General features: G+C 38.3%; 2 non-coding genes and 1 pseudogene across 2 annotated transcripts; 2 read left to right on the forward strand and 1 right to left on the reverse strand.

Moving 5' to 3' along the window:
- Positions 1 to 12461, forward strand: part of LOC138242516 (zinc finger protein 271-like) — a 681240-nt pseudogene that overhangs the window by 399173 nt on the left and 269606 nt on the right.
- trnaw-cca (transfer RNA tryptophan (anticodon CCA)) lies at positions 5274 to 5345 on the reverse strand. Its single transcript has one exon. It is a non-coding gene; the product is annotated as a tRNA-Trp (tRNA).
- Positions 12140 to 12211, forward strand: trnaw-cca (transfer RNA tryptophan (anticodon CCA)). Its single transcript has one exon. It is a non-coding gene; the product is annotated as a tRNA-Trp (tRNA).

A 12461-nucleotide genomic window follows, 5' to 3' on the forward strand; every position in this document is an offset into this window, starting at 1 on the left:
TAAACACTATAGCCCGAAGAATTGCCGAAGCACAATGTATCACTTTGGGTGACACTAAAGGAAGAGGAACACAACACTCAAAACCACAAACAACTTATTTTCAACAGCAAAAATATGCTTGAAAATATTTGACAAAAAAAAGAAACCTTACACGCATGGAAACCAATATTTATTTGCTAGGGTAGAATGCAGCAGAGAACAGTAGGGCAGAAGGTTAGTGTAACTCTATAGTGCATCACAGAGGCTGGTCTCTTCCCCTCATTATGCAGGCTGACTTGTTCACAGTGAACTGTCCTCCAGCGATCCTCCTCGTCAGCTGCAATCACTGACATCAGACATGATGTTAATACTCTGACAGCACTTTGGCTGATTTAGTTAATGCGTTTTCCTATTAAACAGGAGATCTTGAGTTCAAATCCCAGTGTTGCCTTTCTTCCTGTCTTGTCTTATAGAATGTATCACTATGGATGATCACGTGCGGCTTGATTTTGTTAAATGCAAGTTTTCATTTTCTTTCTAGAACAACTTGCTTTTCATGAAATTCATACAGCTTGCGAAAGATGAAACACAGATCTTGCTTATCAGTGCAAAACAAATATTACAGGCCGGCAAGAATAAAGTCTTTTTTTTTTACCAAAAGCTTGCAAATGGAGAAAAGGGTTGCACGTGAGTCTCTGGGAGCTGTTAATTGAAAGGTTAGTGGTTCGAGCCCATTTCTCATTATTCTACTTAATTGGATTCCTTAGTAAAACCTTAACCCACTTGATATTTGCAGGAAATGCAGTTGTTTTGTGTGTCAAACTACAACAAGTAAACAAGTGAGTACATTAGTCATTATCACTGGGAATGACCAGTCATGGCCAGCATTCAAGGGAATCATATTCAGCCATGGACTTTGACCTTCAAATGGCTGGCGGGAGAATTCATTTATACTCTCGTTGCACCCTTAGTTAAAATATTTAAAATTACAATACAGATTTGTTGGAGAACTTGAAAAGCAAAAAAGACAGTTGGACAGCATGATTATGTTAGGACTGTACATTTGTATTTCAATACTTTTGTATATTTATCTTAATTTTAATATAGATGTAACCATAAATGCTGTTCTATATATATATAAAGATTGTTGTATTTTATAATATTTTAGCGGACGGCACAAGGGGGTCTATTATACCTTGCGAAACATCCAAGACAACTATAATAGAGGCTCAATATTTTTTTTTAAAAAGTGCTTTAAAAGAAAACCAAAATTTGTATGATATCATCCCTTAATACCGACGTTCAGTCGAAGGATTTGAAGAAGCAACACAGATAGGTGAGTACATTGATTTTGGACCCATGTTTGCATCTGAATAATCTTTCCTCCTGGAAAGAATTAAAAACAGGTCTGTTTTGAGTCTCATGATGAGTCTCTTCTGGATCTGAAAAAAACAGTGTAAATTTGTTTCCGATGTATTTTTCAATTTTATCAGATTTTTTCAGGTGAATGCAGTTGATACGTTCAAGTTTTTCTATGATGACAGGGCCCACACTTAGGGCTCAGTACTGATAACACTGCTGATATTGATGGAGTAGAAATAAGTGATGTATTGGCAGCTTTATCTGAAACGAGAAGTCCTAGAACACCTACAAAAATGTTAGGATTCAGAGGAAGAAATATTTTTCTACCTCACCCAATCCTATTGCATTAACGAGGCTGAAGTTGGCTGCTTATTCGCCAGCTTCTTATTCGCGTTTTTCGTTCCAGTGCTGCTGCTGTGATGTTATGCCGCCTTTCGCCTGTAGATGGCTCTCTATAGTCATTTTTAAAAATACTAATCCGAGTTGATTACTGCACATATCCTCAGTAAAGGGGAATATGTAAGTAATGATTATCCAAATTGCATTTTTGTATGAAACACATTTCAGAAAATCGAAAACCAATTTTCAAAACTCACAATAACACAAACTGGCATGTTAGACAACAAGTAAATAAGACAAAGGCAAAACGTGAATTCTCTAAGTCTTAAAATCTTGCATTTTGCAAGAAATGTTATTATAGCAGTTTACAATGGGACATTTAGAACATGGCATATGAGAATATATGGTTAACGGAGGATGAGCAAAGGGTGATGACACTTTCTGCGTATTGCTATGACCCTCCCTCCTGATTATAAAATTGTCTCACAATTCTGCCAATGAGGTGTGAGACACAATGTAACAGACTCTCAAAATCCTGAACTTCAGGAAATGTTGCTGTACCATTTTTAAGATATGACCTTCTGAATATGGCATGAGAGAATTCATAGGGAAAAGCTAATTGCTCTTTCTGTTGTATTGCGATGGCCCCTGTTTAGAAAAAAACATCTCAGAATTCTGACACAAAGGTGTGAGACACAATGTAACAAATTATGAAAATCATGAACTATAAGAAAATTTACTGTACCTTTTTTTAATATGACCCTCTGAACATGGCATGTGAGGATTTATAGTCAACAAAATAGCACCCCTTCTGCTGAATTACTTTTTCCCTCCTTCCTCATTACCAAAACACTGACACTAAGGTAAGAGAGACAAAATCACTCACCACGAACATTTGTAATGACAAAACTTCACTGTTGCATTTCTGCGTTGTGACATTCTGAACATGGCATGTTAAAGTATATAGAAAACCTAGATCAGAACAGGCTAAATGTAATTCATAGTGATTTATATTTTTTTAATTCTTTCTAAATGAAAAAATATGTTTTTCAGTGATTATGACACTTCTGTATTACATAAAATATGCTTCAATGCCAAAATGAATAATAATGGAAAAAATACCCACATTGGACATTCATAGTTGTGATTATAGGAATGTTATATATCAGGTGGGTAGCTGTGTCAGCATGCGTAGGCTGCAAAGGAAAAAGTAAAGGATTATTCCATGCTGAAAAGAGAAGAAAGGAAACATAACGTGTTGGCCGTGGAGCCTTCTTCAGGTGTGAGAAAGACAGGACAGTAAGCAAAGATAATTTCCTTTATCTTTGCTTACTGCAGTTTAAAGACTTTAGGAAGTTTTACGGCTAACAGCTCCACATCAACTTCCTTTTATAACTAACCTCATCAGATCCCTCAACTCCCAACTCTTCCAATTTCTCACTTCAGAGAAGGATAAAAAACTCAATCATCCTCTACAGAGAAAAACCATCAACACCCCTACCACCTCCACCAATCCTAACCTAATCCTTGTTTTTACTATACCCTCTGACCTTTCCCTTTCACCCCTTTGCATCCTCGGCTAACTTATTTTAAAATTACAATAGACTGTATAGTATTTATGTTTAAAATTAAGGTAAATATGTCAAAATATCAAAATCCAACTGCACAGTGCTATCGTAACAATGCTTGTCAAGTTCTCAAACAAACCTGCATTGTATTTTTAAAATATTTCAGCAGAGGATTCAACTGGAGTATAAATGAAGATTCAACGATAATTTTTTTTGAGTGAATATGGTTTTCTGGGGAGTTGCAATGTTGGGCATTATTGGACATTTCCCGGTGACCCTGACACGTGTTAAACACTCGCATTTCCTGCAAATATTAAAATGGTTATGGTTTCGCCGAGAAATCCAATTGATTTCAGACAACATTTACATTGCAGAAGAATCCCATCGCTGGGTGGACCCGAACCACCAACCTTTCATTTAACAGCCGAACGCGCTAACCGATTGCGCCACAGAGACCGACTGGCGGGTTCTTCTATCGAATCACAAGTTTTCGGTTAAAAAATAATAATCTTACCGTTTATTTTGCCAGCCGGTAATATTTCTTCTGCACTAATAACCAAGAATTGAATTTCATTTTTCGCAAGCTGTGTGAATTTCATCAAAAACGGAAAAAAAGTTTTCCAGAAAGAAAATGAACACCTGCATTTAACGAAATTAAGCCCTTTGTGATTGCCCGAAATGATACGTTCTGTACTACAAGATAGGAAGAAAGACACGGCTGGGATTTGAATCTCGGTTCTTTTGGTTAATAGAGAAGCGCTTTATCCAACTAGGCTACGGTGACAGGACAACCATCACCTTTTACAGCCACTTGGACACACCGCTCTGAGACATCTGCGTTCAGTAAGCGCTGAACCTGCGCTCAGAGCAAATTGCCTCTTTTACATAGCAGCCCCGACACTGAGAAACGAAGAGAACTGGCTTTTATCTGGCATTTTCATGTCCAATGCGTTTGACATCTCCCAAGGGCAACAGAGTTCTTTTGCGACACTATTTCTTCTTCTTTTTTATTTCTGTACGCTTTGATAAAAAACGAGAAATCGTGCAAGGGAAAAATGTCTTTTTTTTTCATAGAGAAAACGTGCACCAGGAAATGTTGTGTTGAGAAGAAATGATTTAACATGATACGTGACCTAATTTATCAGAGCAATTGCTCACCCAGCAAGGTCTGGAGAGGTTGGGGAGTCTGGTGGATGTGATAATTATACGGTGTTGTGGAAGAAAACAGTCTTTCTTTGAATTCTCAGTCAATCGGAATTTCAGTGCGAAACATAAACCCCTTGTCTGATTTAAAGAGATTATATTTTAAAACTCATAAAAAATCAGAAAACACATGTTTCTCACTTTGAAATTTTAGACGGAGCGGTGCATTACTAGTAGAGGCGCTGAGCACACTATGGGGAAATTCAAGTCATGTGAAATGCCAGCGGTTTAATAAACAACGCGTCTGATTTCGGATCATAAGATTATAGGTTCGACTTCTACCTGGCTCGTGTAAATTTTATTATAGCTCCTCAGTAATAGATGTATATTATGTAATGAACCGCACCTGAAAGCAAACGTTGGGTCTGTTTCCTTTGTTTTCCAGCATGAAATAGCAAATCGTTACAAAAAGCACCTGCTAATGTCCAATAGCGGTTTTTTTTTTCAAATTACATTTTCAGGCTTCAGACACTTTTTAATAAAACAAAAGTGTCCGGAAACTCAGTAACTTTCAGGTTTGCTTGAACCTGTAAAAAAAAAAAGTTATCTGAAACTTCTGTGATTCCATTATCTGATGTAGCTGTCTCTAAAGTTGGACGTGATGTTAAGCAGATGTGAACTGTGCCTTTTCTCTTAAAAAAAACAAAGTTCTTTTTTTCCTCCTCACTCCAATGCTGGAGACTGTAAGCCTGTGTGAGCTCCACACTGCGTGTCCTGTACTGCTCTATTTTGTTTAGATTATCTATGTGGTGTACAGATAGAACTCAACTGCATGACGTGAATTCCGTGTTCAGGACCAGCAGAACCTGAAAAAGTAACAGCTGACCTCGACGTGATTTGAACACGCAGCCTTCTGATCTGGAGTCAGACGCGCTACCGTTGCGCCACGAAGTCACGGCTATCCATATCTTTGAATTCCCCAAAGGAGACAAATCAGCTTCACAAAAAAAAAAAAAAAATCTCCTATGAAGAGCGCAGCTCTTCCAAAGAGAGTCTCTTCTTCCCAGACCACATTTTATTCTTCCTGCGCAGCTCTTGTGCAGGTGTTGTTCTCAATTACAGATCCAGGAACACTGATTGTTTTTTCTATTTTTTTAAATTAAGTACCCCAAGGTGCAACGGTAGCACGTCTGACTCTAAATCCCCAAGTTCATTTTCAAAGTATATCGGAGTCAACTGATACTGATCAGGTTCTGCTGCTACTGAACCCGCAGTCTTCACCTTAAAGTTCAATTCCCCAAGCTTTTTGACCTTATATGTCCATCCCGTCTCGTCAAAACTCGTATTTTCACAGGGTACCCTTCAGAAATCGCAGTATAGAATGAAAAAACTCCAGTAGATCTCGGCCGCTGTTGGTGATTTTCCTTTAAAAATAAATGAATCTCTGGAAATTTTACGGAGTATCACTTTCACTGAGACCGAGAAGTGTTAAGCTGTACATGCGTCTTTGTGGTTTGGTTGTTAACCAAAAGGGTGGTGGTTTGAGCCCTTCCAGGGACGATATGAGCCTTTTAATGTACACACCCTCCTCACTTCATTTCTCCACGTCCGGTCTTGTACCGCTAACAAATACAGAGCCCGTAGGAGGCAGTAAGCTCGCATATATAGCTCTCTGTGTATATAATGAAGAAGCAGAGGTTAGTTTCTCATCTGCGCGTTACAGAGCCTTACGCAACTCGTAGTGTACCACGGGGCATCAATCATTCCAGGCGGAAATGGACTCCTTTTTGTTTCTCGAGGGATCATATTAAACATTTCATTAGTATCGAGAGGAGGATCACCATGAAACACAAAAACAAACAGTTTCATTCTGTCTTTTTTAGAAAGTAGCGTTTGTGCTGCATTAATTATATTTTCGTGGAAATATAGAAGTTGTAAATGTTAAAATTTATATTTGAATCGAAATGTGGTTTTGAGTTAAATTTTAGCGGGATCATGTGATTAGTTTGTTTGTCATTACTATATATATTGCCATGTTACTAGAATTTGTAACTGAAGTTTACTAGTTGTGTTTTTATGATGATTAGCCATTTGTTGATTACAATATTGTATATAATGTATAATTTGAACTACATATTTTTCAGGTGTGAATAATTGTATATTTTAAGAATACATTTCTAAAACAAATCATTGGCTTTATTTACTAGTTTCTACACCTATAAAATATTTATTTGATGTATAATAGGCCTTTAACTATATATGTATATTAGTCCTCTAAATTTATCCGTATAATATAACTCCAGCCATTTATGTATAATCAACATATAATCATAGATGTCTAATTGACGTATAACGATATATGTATATTTGAATTTCATTCTAGACCAGTTACAGAGCACATTTATACGTCTAAAGTATGCGTTTAATAGCCATATATTCTACATCTTTTGTCCACTGGGATGTGCCGATTTTAATTTAACAAAGCTAGATACACATTTTCTAATGCAGCCTTCATTACAAGACAGTTTGTTTCTCGAAAGCGTGTTATGTAAAAAAGAGAAAAACGAAAATATATAGATGACAATCTTTCAAAGCTGAAGATTTTACTTTTGAAAAATTGACATTTTATGTATGCAGATGCATTCGCTGGTTCTAGAACTTTGCTGTGCTTCCTGAATCATTTTCAGCGTTATAAAGTGGGTGTAGAGGGAGCGATCTCTTTGTAGAGCAGTTGACAGGCTGGAGATGTTCAGACTACTCTCATTATTTCTCAAATGCTTACATCATTTTTCTTTCACGCTAGGACGCGAGTGTGTACATGGGCTTGGTTTTCGTTTCACTGATTCTCATTGAAGATTTGGGAATTAACGACGAAAGATTCAGTTTGGCAGAAGGTTTGGTTCACAACGATCTTGAAGACACGCCATGTAAGGCAGCGTGTGATGATTTGTACTATAAAAGACCAAGTGCTCAAAGTGACGTCTGCGTTTACCATTTAGACTTTTCCATCTCGGGCACACTTTTAGAAAGCAAAGATATAGTAGTTGTGTTGAATCACACTAAGACATCTGTTAGCAGAGTGGTGCAGCGGAACCGTGCTGGGCCCTTAATCCAGAAATCGACTGATTGAAACCATCCTCAGCTATGTACATTTTATGCACGATTGATAAGCACACCGTCAGTTTAATGAAGTACATTAAAACTGATTTTTCTCTCGTGTGTGTGCAAGCTTCACACTTACAGTACTCTTTAATCTTTACCAATAGCAGATGCCCAAATGTATCTTTGGTTGTTCTGAGATCCTTGATAGTTTCCTCAAATCCTTCAAATGAACATCCATATCAAAGCGATTATGTTTAATTTTATTACAATTAAGGTACATATACAAAATATCAACACACAATTGTATAATGCTCATTTAATAATGATTGTCAAGGATTGTCAAGTTCTCCAACAAATCTGTGTTCTAATTTTAAAATATTTTTGCTAAGGATACAACGGGTGTATAAATGAATTCTCCTGACAGCCAGTTGAAGATAAAATTCCACATGTGAAAATGGTTTTCTTGGACATTGACAGGTACTTAATTGTTTACTTGTAGTTCCACACGAGTAAAATCCATATTTCCTGCAAATTTCAGGAGGGCTTGCGAAGAAATCCCATCAAGTTTTAGCAGAGGTTATGGTTACAGCGGAACAGTCTGAAGCTCGTCCCTTAGTGGGTTTGAACCACCAGCCCTTCATTTAATAGCTGCAGAGAGACACACTCCCGTTGCTTTTTGCCAGTCACACGTTTGTAATTAAAGAATTATAAAATACTGACATTTTCCTGCCAGCCGGCAGTATATCTTCTGCACTGACCATGAATAACCAATAACTTTATTTCATCTTTCGCAGTCTGTAATCCACAGAAAAGGAAGTGAATACTTGTATTAAGCTAAATTAAGATGACGGAGATGCACTGCCGTTGTTTTTCTCCACTTTTCGTTAAAAGGAGAAAAATCACTGATATTTTCTTGCGGTATTTCTTCTGTCCTGATTAGCAAGACTTATATTTTATCTTTCAGAAGTTGTATGAATTTCTTGAAGTTCAGAAACAACTTGTTCCACAAAGGAAATGAACACTTGGTTCAAAGTAAATCAAGACATATGTATCTCTCACCGCGTGTGCTCTTATCTGTCCATCTCTCTACTTTTCTCTCACTCTGACAGTCTGTGCAGAGTTTCTGAAGGGGATGTAACACCACTTGGCAAAGAGAAAAATTATCAGAGGCAGAATAAAAAATCATTATTCTCTTCTTAGTCAGATTCACAGCTCAGAGACAATCGGACAGAAGCTCCATACTTCTTTTTATCCGTCAATCCAGAACCAGAGGACATTCAGACAATCAGTGCTGCTACATGAATAATATCAGACAGAACAGCCTGGATTCAGGTCACATCTCCCCATTTTCTCCTTCCTCACAGCCACTTAGAGACAGAGAAGAGCTCCTGGTTCTCCTCTCTGTGAACTGGGCTCAAGACTCACTGATCTGTTAGCTGTGGACTCTGTTCCAGGTCAGAAGCAAGAAGCTTCTATTAACTCTTTCCAGGACCTCAAGCCCTTCAGTATTACTTTCTTTACTGTATGTCAATCTCCAAACATGTTTTATAAATGTTTTCTAACACACGTGAGTGTGGAATTATCTTTTAATGTAATAAACACAAGTAGTGACACTCTGGTCAGTACACTGTATATTGATTATTAGTAGCCGATGGGCCAATGGCCGTGTCTACAGTAGTGACCAGTTGACCAGTCTGTAGCTCTCAGCAGTGGGACTCAGATCACACAGAAGAAGACCTGTCTGTGTGTGATTCCACACCAGCCCAGGGAATCACCAGCTCTCATATGTCTCTCACAGGTGTCTCACAGTCTTATAAATTTACAATTAGATGAATTATTGTAACAGTTATACATTTAATTTAAATAATCAGACTACCTATGGAACTGAGAGCAGGCTGGAAATAAAACCAGGATACACATTTTAACCTCCAGGATCAGGTTCCTGATCCTCCTGGCTTCTATACTCTGATGATTCGTTTAAAACATTTAAATGCACTTATTACAGGGACTTGTACTCGTTCTCTACTGCTCCACACAGGTACGCCTTGTAACACATTCATCTGCGAAGTAAACTATTTTTTTTCCTGTTTAATGAATTTCATTCCTTGGTTTGTCACTCTCCTTTTACAACTGTTATGATTTGCTTCTCTTCACAGCCCGGTGTATTCTTTTTTGGGGGGGATGTTATATCTGTAAGAAAAGCCCCCCAGGCTCCGGACAGGAGTCTCCTCCAGCGGAGACGCGCTCTGCTCTGTTAGAAAGAGCGCTGTAATGTCACAGACACCAGCCTGAGCACCTGGATCAGAGAGCAAGACCGCGGGAGGGTGTGCACGGAGGAGAGTTATTGATCATTTATCTATCGAAAACCAATTAATTCAATTGAAAAACCGTAGAATAAACGATTAACTTCACCGATTGGTGAGTACTGGTTCTTTTTCTGTTTTTGATCCTGTTTTAAATATCTAGAAAACAGTCAATAAAGACTGTATCGATCAATTACCACAGTGCGTTTAGTGTAAAAAATGTTCAAACCGAAATTAAACAATGATTATTCTTATTATTATTTAGGTAACTGTATCCTAGAGCTAAAAAAATATATTCCAAGTTGATAAATGTATGTACAGTGCCTTGCGAAAGTATTCGGCCCCCTTGAACTTTTCAACCTTTTGCCACATTTCAAGCTTCAAACATAAAGATATAAATTTTTTATTTTATGTGAAGAATCACCAACAAGTGGGACACAATTGTGAAGTGGAACGAAATCTATTGGATTTTTGAAACTTTTTTAACTAATAAAAAAATGAAAAGTGGGGCGTGCAAAATTATTCGGCCCCTTTACTTTCAGTGCAGCAAACTCACTCCAGAAGTTCAGCGAGGATCTCTGAATGATCCAATGTTTTCCTAAATGACTGATGGTGATAAATAGAATCCACCTGTGTGTAATCAAGTCTCTGTATAAATGCACCTGCTCTGTGATAGTCTCAAGGTTCTGTTGAAAGCGCAGAGAGCATCATGAAGACCAAGGAACACACCAGGCAGGTCCGTAATACTGTTGTGGAGAAGTTTAAAGCCGGATTTGGATACAAAAAGATTTCCCAAGCTTCAAACATCCCAAGGAGCACTGTGCAAGCGATCATCTTGAAATGGAAGGAGTATCAGACCACTGCAAATCTACCAAGACCTGGCCGTCCCTCTAAACTTTCAGCTCAGACAAGGAGAAGACTGATCAGAGATGCAGCCAAGAGGCCCATGATCACTCTGGATGAACTGCAGAGAACTACAGCTGAGGTGGGAGAGTCTGTCCATAGGACAACAATCAGTCTTACACTGCACAAATCTGGCCTTTATGGAAGAGTGGCAAGAAGAAAGCCATTTCTCAAAGATATCCATAAAAAGTCTCGTCTAAAGTTTGCCACAAGCCACCTGGGAGACACCCCAAACATGTGGAAGAAGGTGCTCTGGTCAGATGAAACCAAAATCGAACTTTTTGGCCACAATGCAAAACGATTTGTTTGGCGTAAAAGCAACACAGCTCATCACCCTCAATACACCATCCCCACTGTCAAACATGGTGGTGGCAGCATCATGGTTTGGGCCTGCTTTTCTTCAGCAGGGACAGGGAAGATGGTTAAAATTGAGGGGAAGATGGATGCAGCCAAATACAGGACCATTCTGAATGAAAACCTGTTGGAGTCTGCAAAAGACCTGAAACTGGGACGGAGATTTATCTTCCAACAAGACAATGATCCCAAACATACAGCAAAATCTACAAAGGAATGGTTCACAAATAAACATATCCAGGTGTTTGAATGGCCAAGTCAAAGTCCAGACCTGAATCCAATCGAGAATCTGTGGAAAGAGCTGAAAACTGCTGTTCACAAACGCTCTCCATCCAACCTCACTGAGCTCGAGCTGTTTTGCAAGGAAGAATGGGCAAGAATTTCAGTCTCTCGATGTGCAAAACTGATAGAGACATACCCCAAGCGACTTGCAGCTGTAATCGCAGCAAAAGGTGGCTCTACAAAGTATTAACGCAAGGGGGCCGAATAATTTTGCACGCCCCACTTTTCATTTTTTTATTAGTTAAAAAAGTTTCAAAAATCCAATAGATTTCGTTCCACTTCACAATTGTGTCCCACTTGTTGGTGATTCTTCACATAAAATAAAAAATTTATATCTTTATGTTTGAAGCCTGAAATGTGGCAAAAGGTTAAAAAGTTCAAGAGGGCCGAATACTTTCGCAAGGCACTGTAAGTAACAGTTTACATGTATTTTTTCCCGTGTTTATAAATCATAAGTATGGTAACCACGGGGACAGGCGCCACGTCACTGTGCGCGTCTAGGTGTATCTCGTTCATCACAAAGAGCGATGTAACGTCATGGGTAGCAACAAATACTAATACTAGTGTATTCATATCAATATTAATGAGAGTACAACTGGTTGTTTTAATGCTAGTGTTCATGTGAGTATTAATGATGATAGCGCTACTGATAGTTTTAGTTTTAATGTTAATATTCATGTAAATATTATTTATAATTATAGTGTTACTGTTAGAGAATTAACAGTAGTATTATTAGTTTTAATACTAGTTATTCTAGCATTACTGTTATTCTCTTTGGGGGAATTAAAAGGACTTGTCACGAGTGACCGCGTGGCGCAACGGTAGCGCGTCTGACTCCAGATCAGAAGGTTGTGTGTTCAAATCACATCGAGGTCAGCTGGTGTGTTTGCAGGTGCTGCTGGTGCTGAACCTGGAAATTATACCATGCAGTCAGGTTTTCTCTGTACACCACATAGGTAATCTGAATGAAATAACAGTGCAGTACAGAACACCCAGATAGGAGCTTATGCAGCAGGTCATCTTGAACACGACAAGAGAAAAGGTACACTGCACATCTGTGAAACATCACGTCTGGCTTTAGAGACAGTAACATCAGAGAATGGAAGTTTCAGACTGCTTTTTTGTT

The sequence above is a fragment of the Lepisosteus oculatus genome, chromosome 14 (genome assembly GCF_040954835.1).
Source record: "Lepisosteus oculatus isolate fLepOcu1 chromosome 14, fLepOcu1.hap2, whole genome shotgun sequence".
Taxonomy (NCBI): domain Eukaryota; kingdom Metazoa; phylum Chordata; class Actinopteri; order Semionotiformes; family Lepisosteidae; genus Lepisosteus; species Lepisosteus oculatus.